Source organism: Pan paniscus, chromosome 18, assembly GCF_029289425.2.
Source record: "Pan paniscus chromosome 18, NHGRI_mPanPan1-v2.0_pri, whole genome shotgun sequence".
Classification (NCBI taxonomy): domain Eukaryota; kingdom Metazoa; phylum Chordata; class Mammalia; order Primates; family Hominidae; genus Pan; species Pan paniscus.
This window is the reverse complement of record NC_073267.2, coordinates 84454823-84470193: the sequence shown is the minus strand read 5'-3', so window position 1 is coordinate 84470193 and position 15371 is coordinate 84454823. Positions and strand designations below refer to the sequence as shown.

General features: G+C 50.6%; 1 protein-coding gene across 2 annotated transcripts in view; it reads left to right on the top strand.

Moving 5' to 3' along the window:
• The window catches only part of FA2H (fatty acid 2-hydroxylase), a 61607-nt gene that overhangs the window by 18621 nt on the left and 27615 nt on the right, over positions 1-15371 (top strand). The window lies entirely within an intron of this gene.

Genomic DNA, 15371 nt, shown 5'->3' with positions numbered 1-15371 from the left:
TGCAGCTTGTCCTGGAACTCAGCATTCAGGTGGGTCCTGCTTATTCTTCCTGCTTTGTGTTCACAGCCTGTGGTTAGAGGGGAGGCCTGCAGGCCAGATTCCACGTGTGCGTGGATGACCAAGGCTAGGACGGCAGAGGGGCAGCCATGTTTGCTAGGGGGAACATGGCACCTCTACTGGAAAGCCACGTGAATCTCAAACTTTACTCTCCCTCTGGCCGAGGGAACTGGACATGTATTCCGCATCTCCTCCTCATTCCTTTCATCAGAATTGCATGAGGAGCATATTAAAATAGATTCCTGGGACTTTCTGGGGAGATGGAACTGGTCTGTATCTTGATTTGGGCATTGGCTGTAAGGAGGCATATCGTTGTCAGACTATACCCTTACGGTTGATTTTTTTTTTTAACTATATGAAAATTACGCTTAGTAGGGGGAAAAGAGAGCCAAATAAATTTAACACCAGCTTTATAGTCACTCCTAAGCAGGTGACCTCACATTTGCAAGAGTTAGTGCTGGTATACACAAGCCTTATAAAGACTGCTTTGGAAAGAAAAAGTAGAATGCGAATGGTGAAATCCAGGTTAGAGGGGATGCAGGTGCTCCTGGTGAGATTCTCCCAGTTTGCTGTATGTTTGAAATTTTCCTAACAAAATGTTGGACAAAATACTAAGTAGTTACCCTGTGGAAATCATTCACAGACGTGTTCTTAAAGAATGAGTAGAAAAATAAAATAACAGCACATGAATGGTTATATGCAGGAAAGGATCACATTTCCAGTGATATTATGTTGGCCATCACAAAGCACCGTACACAGGATGGCTTAAAACAACAGAAATGCACTTTGGGAGGCCGAGGCGGGTGGATCACCTGAGGTCGGGAGTTTGAGACCAACCTGACCAACATGGCGAAACCCCGTCTCTACTAAAAATACAAAAATTAGCTGGGTGTGGTAGCACATGCGTGTAGTCCCAGCTACTCTGGAGGCTGAAGTGGGAGAATCACTTAAATCTGTGAGGCGGAGGTTGCAGTGAGCCGAGATGGCATCACTGCATTCCAGCCTGGGTGACAGAGCAAGACTCCATCCCCACCCACCAGCACCCCCCCGCCCTGCCAAAAAAAAAAAACACAAATGTATTCTCTCACACTTCTAGAGGCTGGACAGCGGACATCAAGATTTCAACAGGGTTGGTTCCCTCTAGAGGCTGCGAGGAAGAATCCACTTCAAGCCCCTCTCCGGGCTTCTAGGGGGGCTGCTGTCCTTTGGTGTTTCTTGGCTTGTAGTTGTATCGCTTCCATCTCTGCCTCCATCTTTATGGGTGTTCTTCCCATACGGGTGGCTCTATGTCATTGTCTCCTCAGTCCCCTCTTAGGAGGATGCTAGTCATACTGAAGTTAGAACCCACCCTAATCTAGCATGACCTCATCTTACATTGATTACATCAAAGATCCTATTTCTGACCAGGTGTGGTGGCTCAGGCATGTAATCCCAGCACTTTGGGAGGCCGAGGCAGGAGGGTCACTTGAGCCCAGAAGTTTGAGACCAACCTGGGCAACATAGGGAGACCCTGTCTCTATAAAAAATACAAAAATTACCCGGATGTGGTGGCGTGCACCTGTAGTCTCAGCTACTCAGGAGGCTAAGGTGGGAGGATCACTTGAGCCCAGGAGTCAGAGGTCTCAGTGAGCTGAGATCACGTCAATGCATTCCAGCCTGTGTGACAGAGCCAGACCCTGTCTCAAAAATAAATAAATAAATAAAAATCCTGTTTCCAAATAAAGCCACATTCACAAGCTCTGGGCGGACATGAGTTGGCAGGGGGAATTGGAGGAGGAACACTATTCCTCCCAGTACATTTTTTTTGTTTTTTGTTTTTTGTTCTTGAGATGGAGTCTTGCTCTGTCACCTAGGCTGGAGTGCAGTGGCGCAATCTTGGCTCACTGCAACCTCCACCTCCCAGGCTCAAGTAGTTCTCCTGCCTCAGCCTCCCACATAGCTGGGACTAGAGGCACGTGCCACCACACCTGGCTAATTTTTGTATTTTTAGTAGAGACAGGGTTTTGCCATATTGGCCAGTCTGGTCTTGAACTCCCGACCTCAAGTGATCCACTCACCTTGGCCTCCCAAAGTGCTGCAATTACAGGCGTGAGCCACCGTGCCTGGCCCCAATACAGTTATTGTTAAACAATTTCTGCCACTCAAACAACCTAGATGAAAGTGAATATGAATGCTCATTGGAGAACTATGGTCTATTGAAGAAAAATGACTCCAAGACAGAGAGTTCAATATCGAAGACTCATGTGAAAAGTTTGATGCTTCACTTGAGTGAAAAAAATCCGTGTGTAACTAAAGAATTAATGTGCGTAGATTATATTTGTAAAAGATTCTAAGGCCACCCTCCAAACCTAGAAAATTTAAATCTCTGGAGTCAAGACCTCAGAAATCTGTATTTTTTGTACAGGTGCAACCTCCACCTCCTGGGTTCAAGCGATTCTCCCACCTCAGCCTCCCAAGTAGCTGGAATTATTACAGGTGCGTGCCACCACACCCAGCTATTTTTAGTAGAGACGGGGTTTCACTATGTTGGCCAGGCTGGTCTTAAACTCCTGACCTCATGATCCGTCCGCCTCGGACTCCCAAAGTGCTGGGAGGCGTGAGCCACCTCGCCCTGCTGTTCGTGGGGTTATTAAAGAAGCCACATCCTCAAGCTCTTGTCGTGGTGCGTGGCGTTTGGTGCGGAGCAGTTGAGCTGTGGACACTGACCGGGCAGCCCATGCTCTTGCCCTCTGAGACAGAGGAGGGAGTCTAGGATCTGGAGTCTAAGACTGTGCTCTAGTTCTGGCTCTGTATCTAACTGGCAGTGTGACTTTGGGCAAGTTAATCAACCTCTCTGAGCAGTGTGTTCCTCACGCCCTGCCTCCCCTGCAGGATTCTGTGTGGCTACAGTGAGATAATATGAGAGCTGTGGAACAGGACGCAGGGATCACACCCACACAGGAGGGCAAGGAGTCCCTTCAGCTCCAGCTTCTGCGAACCAGGGGTGGGTCTCTGCTAGGTGGTGAGGGACGGGTGTTTTCAGAACCTGAGCTGCTGCGTGCTTGGACCCTCCTGGGCAGGACTGTGCACCCCTGGAGGAGCCGGAGAATGTGACATTCTGGTCTCTCTGAGTCATCCCTCCAGGCCTGGCCAGGGAGATCTGCGATGGCCTCCCGCCTTCACTCCATCTTCACCTGGACAGGTGCAGCACTATACCCAGGACACTTACCCTGGTCAGGGAAGGACAGTCCCCAAAGGTGAGGCTGGCCAAGGCCCCAATTTGTCTTGGGGGCTCACGGGGCTGCCTCCCGCTCCCCACCATCCCTTCCTCCATTCAGCCGCAAATATGCTAATATTTCCTCTGTGCCAGGCACCCTGCTTGGTGCTGGGGACAAAAAGACACCTGGCTGAGACACTCATGGGGATTACCTCAGAGGAGTGAGACAGACATGATAATTACAGGTGGCAGCAAGTGATGCACTAGAATAGAAACATTCTGTATGGACCAATACCCTGGGTCAGAAACATTCCAGGCAGAGGGAACAGCAGGTGCAAAGGCCCTGAGGCATGACAGGACCAAGAGGAGACTCTGGCATTGCTGGAGCATGGGGAGGGATGGAGTCTGGTGGGGGCTGAAGTGAAAGGAGGTGGGCAAGAGCCCTACTTGGTGGGGCTCATGGGTCATGGCCAGGGATTTAGATTTTATGCTGAGAACCAAGGGCGGCCACTGGAGGATTTTAAGCAGAAGACTAACAGATTTTCTCTACATTTGATCAGATAGCTCTGGCTGCCATGTGGAGGGCAGATTGGGCTTGGGGGGAGTCAAGAGTGGAAGCAGCAAGAGAGTTAAGAGGCCATTGCTATTGTCCAGGTGGCAGATGGGGGTGGCCTGGATTGGTGACTGTGAGGATGGAGAGAATTTGAAATTGTCGTGGACATGGAACCATTAGAACTTGCTGATGCATTGGATGCCAGCAGCGAGGGAAAGAAAGAAGTTGAGGATGACACCAAGGTTTTGGCTTGAGCAACTGGGTGATTTGATTTATGGAAATGATTAATACTGGGGTGGGTGTCCATGTTTGGGATAGGACTATCAAAGCTCACCGGGGCCAGGTTTGAGATGCCAGGGAAACATCAGTAGAGATTTTGAATAGTGGTTGAATATATGAGTCCAGAGCTGAGCTGTCCAAGGTGGGAACCACCAGCCATATTAGACAGCACACATATAGAACATTTCCATCACTGGACAAAATCCTGCCAGGTGGCACTGGTCTAGAGCTGTGTCCCAGCCCAGCACCATAGGCATTTCTCTCTGGGATAATGGCACCCAATCTGATGGTGCTGTCTACGAAGCTGCTGTCCGTGTGTCATTTGCAAATGGCTCTTTCTTGCCCTCTCTGCTTGACCACACCAGAATGTGTATTCAGTGATGTCCCTTACCTGTGGCCACGTAAGGCAGGCACTGACCTCCCAGAAAGACAATTTACCCTGTGGTCATTTAAGGAAGTCACTTCCTGGGGCTGAAGCATCATTATGGTGACGAGTGTAACACATAGAATGGAGGCTATACCCACCAGGCGTCACCAGTTGTCATGAATTCTAGGACTCACTGCGTAGACTTTGCTAATTGAAGAAATGTGGATGGGGCCAGGCGCAGTGGCTCAAACTTATAAACCCAGCACTTTGGGAGGCCAAGGCGGGTGGGTCGCCTGAGGTCAGGAGTTCAAGACCAGCCTGGGCAACATAGTGAAATCCCATCTCTACTAAAAATACAAAAAATTAGTCAGGCATGGTGGTGCATGCCTATAATCCCAGCTACTCGGGAGGCTGAGGCAGGAGGATCGCTTGAACCCTGGAGGCAGAGGTTGCAGTGAGCCGAGATTGAGCCACTACACTCCGGCCTGGGTGACAGAGCGAGACTCTGTCTCAAAAAACAAACAAAAAGAAATGTACAGTGGGACCAGGCACAGTAGCTCATGCCTGTAATCCCAGAAGTTTGGGAGGCTGAGGTAGAAGGATCCCCTGAGGCCAGGAGTTTGAGACCAGCCTGGGCAAGATAGCATGACCTCATCTCTAAAAAAAAATAAACAGATTGGCCGGCCATTGTGGCATGTGCCTATAGTCCTAACTACTCAGGAGGCTGAGGTAGAAGGATTGCTTGAGCCCAGGAACTCGAGGCTGAGGTTGCAGTGAGCCATGATTGCACCACTGCACTCCAGCCTGCTGACAGAGCGAGACCCTGTCTCTTAAACACACACACACACACACACAGTGAAAAAAAAGAGGACATAGGCCTGAATCCAATGGACTTGTCTTCTAGAACACACCATGCCACCTGAGACAAGTCAGCCAATCTTTCTAAGCATAAACATCCTTAACTGCACAGGGAGGAGATTGCCTGGCCAGGCATGGGGAGAGGGAATTGCTTGAATCAGCAAAAAGAAGTAGGAGGTATGAGGGAGGGTGTTGTTGTTGTTGCTGCTCTTGTTGTTTGGGTTTTTTAAATAAAACAGTTCAGTGACTATTATTGTTTTTCGTAGTATAATCATTTGCCATTTTGTAAACAGTGGCAAGAACAATATTTTTCTTTCTTAAATTATTAGATAATAAAAGACGCATTTCAAAATATTGTTTCTGGAATAATGGCATATGAGGTTGTTTGTAAATCAATAGTCTTGATTCTCCTTTAAAAAATAGCAAAATACAGGATAATTCTTAGATTGGAGTGTTGTGCAATAGATCTGAAATTTGTTTTATTATACTAGTTGGGTCAGTGAGGAGATAATAAATTTTAGGTGTCATACGTGTGTTTTCCTTGTGGATAGCACATCCTGTAAACCTACTTGAGGTGGCTTGAGGTCCCAGTCTTGAGAGACTACGGTCCAGAAGTGGTCTCAGCAAGTCTGCAAAAGGACACGTTTTAAGGAACTCATGTCCTGTGAGCTGTTGATGCTGCTCATTGGAGTTGAAAATCAGATCCTCCCATTTTACCCGTGCAGCAAGAGGCAGGATTTTGTAAGGAAAGACCCAGAAGGGAAGCCTCCAAAAGCCCCTCTTGTTTACCCTGACAAGCTCTGGCCGCGTCCCTTCCAGCTGTGCTCCCAGCACGGAGACTTTCCCTGGGGGCCTCTCCAGATCCCCAAGTCCAGCATTCACTGGAAAAACCCACATGTCTCCCTGACTCAGTGCATTCTTGGAAACTTTGCCCTAATCCGAGGTTAGAGGCTGGAGGGCTAAGGATCCCGGTGGCTGCCAACAGTCAGTGGCAACATTTGGTAAAGAATGGAGTTAGTGGCTTGAAAACCCACAGGGGGTATCCTAGCGAGTGGTAATTTCATTTTTTCAAACCACTGGCCCCTTTTCCTACGTCCTGGGTTGCCTGCCCACCTGTGCTGGCTTAGGCTTCCGGTGTCGAGGTTGCTGGCAATGGCATCTGAGGGAGCTCACTTCACGAGCAGAAGCAATGCTGGGTCCGTGGTGAACAGAGTCAACGCCCCAGGGCCCAAGACTGTCTTTTTGTTCTCCACACACCTGAGCTGGAGAGTTGGTCACAGCTCAGGCACAGGTTTTCTGCTGGTTTTCTTTCCTCCTTTCCTCTTGCTCCCGTGAATACCAGGACGGTGGCCTGCAGGGCCCATCGCCTTGCAATGACTGCGGGGAGGGCGAGGGGTGGGTGGGCTTCGGGGGTTCTGAGGCTTCTCACTTGCCAGATATGGTTTCTTAGGCCACCACAGGCATCCAGAGCTCAGCTCCTGGCCGGTCCTGACTCCTGGATTGGATCTCGAAAGGCAGAGGGCAGCTTATTAAAGATGGAAGCAAGCGGATCCGCTGCCTTCATTTCAGCCAAAAGCTTTTACCAAAAACAACCAGCTCGAAGGGGACCGCTCCCTGGGGGCCGCAGAGGTGGGCTTGTTAATGCAAAAGGCTCCTCCCCAAGAAAGGCTCTTGCTGCAGATACAGATAACGGCTTGGAACAGCCTTGGCACCATCATCTCCCTCTGGGGCCTGCCCCTTCCTAGCTGCCAGGGGCCATGTGCCACCCAGGGGCGCTGCGACACCTGGACCCCCCACCTTCCCCCTGGGTCTCCATGGGGTGGGGGCAGCTGGACCCAAGGCCCGAGGCAACCATTCCCTTTCAGAAAAAGGGTTTTCAGGCAAAATCCAGGCTATGGGATAAAAGGCCATCTGTCCGTCCCGCGGTGCCCAGCCCCAGCTTTCCCGAACAACATGCCTTTATGCCGGCGCCCCCGCCCCCAGCCCCCGCCCGCCGCACACTGCCTCCTTTCACGCTGCCTCTATGGTGGACTTGTTTGTTTGTGGTGCAGAGCGCAGACTTTCTGTTGTTCTTCTCTGTTCTCTCCCCCGTGCTCCGTCCAAGCAAACCCTCTCTAGGGAGGACAGGGTCTGGGACCCTGGAGGAAGCTGGGGGCTTGGGGACCTCCCAGAGAGTCCTCCAGGAGGGGAGAAAGGAGGCTACTGTGAGGAACCTTCCCGGGAACAGCCCTGGGAGTGGGCTGCTGTGTGCTCCCCCCGCCCGTCCAGCAATCACTTGAGAGATCTTGAATAAGCCATTCGGGCCGCCTGTGCCTCAGTTTCCCCCGTGTGTGGAATGCCTCCTGCCAGTCTCTCAGGGAGAGTTGTGTCTGCCCCAGTGAGACGCCGCCCATGTGCGCCTTGGTGAAGGTGCTTGTGGTGGAGATGGCAGGGCTGTTCCAGCTGCCACGTGGGGGGTGGGGGAAGTGCAGAATAGAACAAGGTTTGCACTAAAGAGGGCGGCGTTTGCTTCACTGCTCCACACGCAGCGTTTCCATGTAGGGAAAACTGCGAAGTGACCTCTCAGGCCCTAAAGAAGGGGAACAAGGCCGCCCCTGGCTGCAGATGTGCAGCAGTGGGCTAGGAACGGACCTATTTGAATGCCTGTCCTATTTGAATACCTGTCCCCCCGGGGCCATCTGTGTGGCCTGCCCCTGCGGGCTGGGTGGCAAGGCTATGCTGACTGAAAGAGCCTGGTTTCTGCCGCGTCCTCAGCATAGGATGAGGGGCAGACTCCTGGCTCCACGGCTCCTCGGATGCCTCCCTCGGTTGTCCCCTCTTCTGGTTGGATTCCCTCTCCTTTGGTGGCGGTCTTGATCCCAGATGAAACTGATTAGCTGATTCAGGCCTTGTTACAGGTTTTCTAGGCTGCTGTAACAAACTGTCACAAAGTCGGTGGTTGAACAACAGAAATGTATTGTCTCGCAGCTCTGGAGGCCAGAAGTCTGAGAGCAAGGTGTTGGCAGGGTTGGTTCCTTCTGAGGACATTGAGGGGCAGTCCTTCCAGCCCTCCCCTGAGCTGCTGGGGGCTGCCAGCTGCTCTTGACCATCCTTGGCTTGGAGAGGCATTGCTCCCATCTCTCCCTCCATCTTCACACGCGTGTGTCTGTGTCCAAATCACCCCTTTTATAAGGCCCACTGTAATGATCTCATCTTAACTACATCTGCAATGACCCTGTTTCCAAAGAAGGTCACATTCTGAGACACTGGGGGTTAGAACTTCAGCATAGAGTTCTTTGTGAGGACTGGCATAGCTCAACCCAAAACCTCTACACTGGGAAGCGAGACCCTGGAGGTAACGCCCTTGGTGCATGGCCTGAGACTCTACTGTGATTCCTTACCCCTCACAGATTTTGTCACTTTTCTTTCTTTCTTTCTTATTTATTTATTTTGAGGTGGAGTCTTGCTCTGTCACCCAGGCTGGAGTGCAGTGGCGAGATCTTGGGTCACTGCAGCCTCCATTTCCTGGGTTCAAGCAGTTCTCCTGCCTCAGCCTCCCAAGTAGCTGAGATTACAGGTGCCTGCCACCATGCCTGGCTAATTTTTGTATTTTTAGTAGAGATGAGGTTTTGTCATGTTTCCCAGGATGGTCTCAAACTCCTGACCTCAGGTGATCCACCTGCCTCTGCCTCCCAAAGTGCTGGGATAACAGGCATGAACTGCCATGCCTGGCTAATTTTATCACCTTTCTAGACATAAGGGGAGGAGAACCGGGAAAAACCAGGTCCAACCCCCACTTCTGCTCCCTGACCCACTGCTTCCTCTAGAAACCAGTCCCCACCTGAGGTTGCCCTTCATCAGACCTTGCTGGGACTCTGGTCCCTCTGGTGCCTGCCTGCCCTGACCCCACCTGGGCCTTGGTACAACTGGCCCTGAATGCCTGCCCCATGAAGCTATATAGCCCAGGCTCCCCATTGGAATTCCCTGTTCTGGGAATTGACAGAGAGAAGAAAACCCCTGCTCTCGTCTGTCTCTGCTCATCCTTCTCAGTGGACAGGGCATCCCAGGGAGCAGGAGGCCTGCAGCTTTCCTGGGAGTTTCAAACTGGCACACCAAGGGCCACATTTATATTCATATGTGTTGGTTCGGCCCACATCATTTGTTTTAAATGCAAGTCAAATTTTAAAATCTGGAGATTTTACATAAAAATATATATTTCCAGCTTTTCATAGAAATCAGGGCCAGGCGCAGTGGCTTATGCCTGTAATCCTAGCACCTTAGGAAGCCAAGGTAGGAGCATCACCTGAGGCCAGGATTTCGAGGCTAGGAGGTTGAGACTAACCTGGGCCACATAGCGAGACCCCCTTTTCTACCAAAATAATAATAATAATAATAATAATAATAATAATAATTGAGCCCAGGAGTTCAAGGCTGCAGCAAGCCATGATCACACCACTCCACTCCAGCCTGGGCAACGAAGTGAGACCCTGTGTCAAAAGAAAAGAAAAGAAAAGAAAAAGAGAAAAGAAAAGAAATCTGAAGGTCTAACGACCCTTGGTCCCCATCCTCCTATGACTTGGACCTAAGTCAGAGCTGCCCTCTTGTAACAGGGTGTGGCCCCTCTATTTCACTGTAGTCTGCTTCATTCCCTGCAGCCTCCTTGACACGAAGATGCAGTGACAGGCCAGGCACTGTGGCTTATGCCTGTAATCCCAAGGAGGCCGAGGCCGAGGCGGGCAGATTGCCTGAGTTCACGAGTTCAAAACCAGCCTGGGCAACACGGTGAAACCCCGTCTCTGCTAAAAATACAAAAAATTAGCCAGGCATGTCGGTGCATGCCTGTAGTCCCAGCTACTCAGGAGGCTGAGGCAGGAGAATTGCTTGAACTCAGGACGCAGAGGCTGCAGTGAGACAAGATGGTGCCACTGCATTCTAGCCAGGGCTACAGAGAAAGACTCTGTCTCAAAAAAAAAAAAAAAAAAATCCATTGACAGTGACTCGATACCGTCCTTGTGGCTTGGACTGACCAGAGAGGAAATAACGCCTGGTGATGAGCCAGGAATTGGCGTTGTGCTGGGAGCAGTGAGGGTTGGTACTTCTGTCTCAAAGGCTTCTCCCTTGTGTGGCCTTGGACTGTGGCTGGAAGGCTCTAAGGAGGTTGAAGTGCCCTCCCTACCCTCCATTGCCCGGCACGTCCAGTGGCTCTTGGCTGGGAATGAGCAGTGCCTGCTGACCCCGTCTCCTTGGCAGAGCACCTTGGCCATTGCTTGTGCCCATCCTTTTCTCTCCAAGTAGACGTGGGCTGTGGAAGGCTCTTTTCCTGCCTGCCCTCCCCATGCATCGGTGGCCTCTCCAGGCCTGGGGCAGGGGGTTGGGGAGGGCTCTCAGAGTCGACCCAGGCCACCCACCTGCTCGCTAATGGATCACTCAGCAAGTATTGGCAGGGCCAAGCCTGTGCTGGGGACGAGGGAGTGAGCAGTTAGCAAGATTGAGTGGGGTCTCTAGTGCACGGTGCTTATGGGCTAGCTTGGAATACAATCAACAGGTAAATGCGGTATCAGGAGAGCCAGGTGCCCCCTTGCCACTCAACAGCCCTGGGCCTGAACAAAAGAGTGTCAAGCTGTCTCTTCTGCCTACCTTCCCAAGGCAGAGAGGCCTGGAGGGACTGGGATGAGGGCTTCCGTCCTCAGCACCAGACTGTTGCCCTGGGACAGTCTCGTTCGCCTCAGGGTACAAGAAAGCAATCACCTGACACAGATGGGTTGGACACCCCCTGTCAAGCCACACTCATCAACACTTGTGCTGATCACCCCTGTGAAAGCCAGTGTGGGTCTAACTACAAAATTCTTCACTTCCCTTACCAAATACTGAAACCTACCCAGTTCAAAGGCATCACCAGCCAGGCGTGGTGGTTCACACCTGTAATCCCAGAACTCTCGGAGACTAAGGTGAGCAGATTGCTTGAGCTTAGGAGTTTGAGACCAGCCTGGGCAACATAGCAAGACCCCGTCTCTATAAAAAATAAAAAATTTGCTGGACATGGTGGTGCACACCTATAGTCCCAGCTATTTGGGAGGCTGAGGTGGGAGGATCACTTGAACATGGGAGTTCAAGAGCAGCCTGAGCAATAGAGCAAGACCCCATCTCTACAAAAAAATTAAAAATTAGCTGGGCATGATGGTGAACACCCATGATCCCAGCTACTTGGGAGGCTGAGGTGTGAGGATTGCTTGAGCCCAGGAGGTTGAGGCTGCAGTGAGCCAAGATCATGCCACTGCCCTCCAGCCTGGGTAACAGAGTGAGACCTTGTTTCAAAAAAAAAAAAAAAAAGGCATCATCTGGAATAATTTCCAAATACTGGAAAAAAGAAAGCACACATATCTTCATTTGAGGCACTTTTTGGTTTTTAAAGTGTTTAAAAACCACCCTTTGGCTTGCTTCCAGGACCAGGAGAACCTTTTAAATAATGAATGTGAAAGTTTCCAAGAAACTTTCTAAAAGCCTTTTAAAGCTGGGGTTGTACCCTAGTTCCCAGGAATGACCTCTACACACTCCTGATTCATGGATGGTGTTCGCCTGTGGAATTCAAGAGTAAGCTGGCTCAACTATAAAATAAACGCCGGGGCGGGAGTCTGGAAAACGTGGCCCAGATCAACGTGTATGGCATGCGTGCGGCACAGCTGCTCCTGGCAGGACCCAGTTCCTGGAGTCCTGGCGTGCCCCAGGTGGGAATGGGAGACCTTCTTCAGAAGGGTCTTTGTCTTAGCTGTGTGTAGGGAGGGTTTTTAGACCTAGAATCTCACAACTAGACTTGAGAAAATTGATGAATGAACAATGCACCGGAGGACGTGTCCCTGTACCTAGGAGTATTCCTGCTACTGACACCGCGTGACGCTGGCTCTGGTTTTCCTTGGAGTCTCCTCCCATGTTGGAGGTGTGTCCCATCTTGTGATAAGAACCTGGGCTTCGGCCAAGGAGGGGTGTGGTCCCGATGAAGCCACCCAGGAAAGCACCTTGCTTAGTCAGTCTGGGGCTTATTTGCCAGAAGCATATCAGTCCTGACATTGCTCCCTGGGGTGGCCCTAGGACCCGAGAGCAGAAGCAGGAAGGAGGATAGAAAGAGGCCATACCCACCCCCTTCCCCTTTGTCCCTCTTTTCCTCAGCCTCCATAGAGAGGGTGCCCCCTCTTCCAGCCCTTGACTGGTGCTGGTCCATGATTCAGAGGAGTTCTGGAGAGAGAATCCCTGGCCCCTCTGTGCGGGGGATGGAGCCGCTCGAGGCATGACCCACTGCCCTTCCCCCTGGCTCCCAGGAGCAGGACAGAAATCCACAGAGCAGGGACTCCTCCGGTTTCCTCATGTCACTCAGGATACTTCCAGTTGAATGAAGCTTTCAACGTGCTGTTTCTATTTAGCCAGCATCTCTCTAAGAAACAGGATTTTTGTAATTTTTGAAGTAGAACCTTAGAACCAGGACATGGTGAACATTTGATTTACTTCCTGTTACAGATAGATCATCGAGCCCCACATCAACCAGCTTGAGCCAAAAGAACAATTATGTGTAGTTAATGCTCATAAAAACAGAATGTTGTTGTAATTGTTCTGCATTCATAAATACTGTAAAATAGAGGTCGGGCATGGTGCCTCACACCAGTAATCGTAGCACTTTGGGAGGCAGAGGCAGGAGGATCACTTGAGCACAGGAGTGCAAGACCAGACTGGACAACATAGTGAGACCCTATCTCTATAAAAAGAAAATAATTAAAAAATAATAAAATAGAACCTTTTTTGGTAAATGTCAGTATAAAGTTGCCAACTGCATTCCTTGGAAAGAACTGCCTTTTATCCTGAAAACATGTACTTCCTATATATTTGGTATTGAAATTTCCTCTTGTTTATGAAATGTTGCTGATAGTAAATTAAAAAAATTTTTTTTTTTTATGACAAGTTCTTACTCTGTGGCCCAGGCTGGAGTGCTGTGGCACAATCATAGCTCACTCATAGCCTCAACCTCCTGGACTCAAATGATCCTCCTCCCTCAGCCTCCTGACTAGCTAGGACTGCAAGCACACACTACCACCACACCGGGCTTTTTTATTTTTTCTCTGATAGAGACAGGGTCTTGCTTTGTTGCCCAGGCTGGTCTCGAACTCCTGGCCTTAAGCAATCCTCCCACCTCAGCCTCCCAAAGTGCTGGGATTGCAGGCATCGGCTACCATGCCTGCCTTTGAAATATTTTTATTTGGCAAAATAAAACGCTGGCAATCTCATACCAGTCTTATATACTTTTCATTCTGCTCGTGCCTGTCCTATGTACTCGGCCAAAGGGCACTGAGAATCTATGATCTAGGTTGTTGGAGTTTTGATCCTTTTATCTGGGCACTGCCCTATCCAGCCCAGAGTGCAAGATGCATGTTTTGTGTCCTGGCCCACCCCCTCAGGCAGACAGCCGTATTTCCCCACCACGTGGCAGGGTGGGCAGATGCACCCGCTCCATTTGTTTCACATCCCCAAGGAGTGTGAGTCCTGCAGAGCTTCAGGGCTTCGCCCCCACAGCCAGGCCCACCACATGGCAGGAGTCTTGGAAGACGTTGGCTGCTTGCAGAGACCCAGCACTGAAACACGACCCACTGGGGAAATGTGGGAGGAGCATCTAGTATTTGCAAGAGCCATGCTAGGCGTGGGTCTAGAAACAGGAAACAGAAATCCACAAGGTCCCTGCCTATTGGAACCTATCACACCACTGGAGTATTTTGAGGTTAAACAGAATTGGAACAGGATTATTGAGCTGCTGTCACGGGAAGAGGGAGGACATTTATATTGGATATTTAAGGCATTTCCATGTATGATGTGCTATAAAATCTACTCTTCTTTGTACTCAAGACAGCATGATACACACACACACATACACACACATACACACACACATACGCACACACATACACACACACACACACACACACACACACACACACACATATATATATATATATATTTTTTTTAAATCAGGTGTTGGCCCAGCACAGTGGCTCACACCTGTAATCCGAGCACTCTGGGAGGCTGAGGTGGGCAGATCACCTGAGGTCAGGAGTTCAAGACCAGTCTGGGCAACATGGCCAAACCCCATCTCTACTGAAAATACAAAAATTAGCTGGGTGTGGTCATGTGCACCTGTAGTCCCAGCTACTTGGGAGGCTGAGGTGGGAGGATGGCCTAGGCCCAGAAGACAGAGGTAGCATGGGCTGTTGCACCCCAGCCTGGGTGACAGAGCAAGAGTCTGTCTCAAAATAATAAACAAAAAAATTCAGATATTAGCTTGATGATACAGACTAAATATGCTGAGACACACAGACTAAGAAAGGACCACAAAAGCCGACTTTTACTTGGGTTACGTGTGGGTTTTCCCATAAAATGCCAAAATAGTCACTGTTACCATCAGGTTCTCTTGGGTCCGTTTGGAAACAAAAATGTACAAGTCATGACAGTAGCCTCTTGGCCGCCGGCCAATGCCCAGCTTCCAGCTCCCTGCCATGGCCACCAGCACCACGGCTTCCTTCAGTCACAAGGACACAGAGAAGGCAAGCGCTCTCTCTGCCCCTCCTTCGGGGCAGCATGGGTTTCACTTACGTGCCAGCCTGCTGTCTCTGGCCTCACCCTGCGTGACGTCAGAGCTGGCTGGGGCTGTGTGCTTTTCCCAGCACATCCCGTTTCCCTCTGACTTTACCTCTTTGTGAGTTCGATTTAACCTTGAGCCCACTTGGGCACTGCTCTGCCAATCCCACCCCACGTGTGGCTGCTGACTGGCACTCGGGTGTTGCTGCAGGGACAGCCTCCCTCGCTCCCTGCTGCCTTTCTTTCTTGTGGGTATGTGGCCCTAGAAGCCACAGCCTGTGACTCATCAGTGTGGCCCTGTGAGCCCCACCAGGTGCCCTGGGCGCTACCCTGGGACTCCCTTTGCCTGGCACCTGCCAGGGACCTGAAGGAGGACCGGCAGGGACCCCTTTCCCGGAGGGCTCCCACTAAGCAAGCTTCTTTCCCTACAGTCTCTCCACTGGCTCACTTCCTCTCCCAGATCTTTCTGC